The sequence below is a fragment of the Cariama cristata genome, unplaced genomic scaffold (genome assembly GCF_000690535.1).
Source record: "Cariama cristata isolate BGI_N322 unplaced genomic scaffold, ASM69053v1 scaffold37497, whole genome shotgun sequence".
In the NCBI taxonomy this organism is placed as follows: Eukaryota; Metazoa; Chordata; class Aves; order Cariamiformes; family Cariamidae; genus Cariama; species Cariama cristata.
The window spans coordinates 3690-4861 of record NW_009627858.1 but is presented as its reverse complement, the minus strand read 5'-3'; positions in this window follow the sequence as shown (position 1 = coordinate 4861).

Sequence of the window (1172 nt, the reverse complement as noted above, 5' to 3'; positions counted from 1 at the left end):
AGAGCTGTGCCCAGTGAGTCCCCACACGTGCATGGGGACACTCCGTGTGTCCTCCCCCTGTGGTAGCACACAAGGACATCCCATGTCCCCACACACAGCAACATGCAGGGATGCCCCCTGTCCCCACACCCACACAGGGTCACCCCATGTCATCATACCCCCACCCCTGGTAACACCCCACATTGTCCCCCGACCCCAATGATGCCTTCAATGTGTGCTGACACCCCGTGTTGCCCCTGTGGCCCCAGTGACACACCGTGTCATCCCCTCACCTTGGTGAACACCCCGGGCAGAGCCCCTTTGTCACAGTCGGGGACAATAAATAAAGTACGTGTGAGCTGTGCTTTGTGTCCTCTGCCTGTGCCTGGGGTGGGGACGGGACACAGCAGGGACAGACCCCTGGGGGGGCGGTGGAGGTGTGTAGGGATGAAGGACGGGTCACCTAGATGCCTGGGTCCCCTGGTCGCCTGTGTCCCCGTGGGGAGGAGGGCAGACTCGGCCCCTTGCACGACCTGGCACAAGCACCTTCCTCTTCCCCACTGCCAAACCCTTGCACGGGCACCCTCTGTGCACCCAGTGCCTTGCACAAGCACCCAAGGAGCATCCAGCCCCTCCCTTGAGCACCCTGGGGACACCTTGTCCAGCCCTCACACGAGCGCCCAGAGCCCTCCCAACCACCTCTCGCAAGCACCTCGCACGCAGCCAGGGCCTTGCACAAGCAAGGGGGCTGCCTCCCTACACACCCCAGCTGGCTGCGGGAGCTCAGCCGGGCCAGCGCTGCTCGTGCAGCTCCTGCTCATGGCTGCTGGGTGCCGCAGGGCTATCCCGGTGTGCCCAGGGTGAGGGGGGACAGGAACAGGGTCAGGGGCACAGGCAGTGCCCTGGGTGTGCGTTTGGGGAAGGGCTGTGCTGGAGAAGCAGCCAGCTGAGCACCGGCCCTGGAAAAAGGGATTCCCCATCTCTCAGCTGGGATGAAGGGTGTCCATGGGGGTCAGGGAGAGCCGGCACAGCAGGAGTTTGTACAGCGAGTGAAGTCCCCGACCTGTCCCGTGCAGGGATGAGAGTTGGGGTGGGACAGCAACGGACTGACAGCAGTGAAAGAGAACCCGTAAGGTCCCAAACCATAAAAGTCAGGGACCGAAAACCTTAGTGGGTGCTAAACGAAGTGCTGG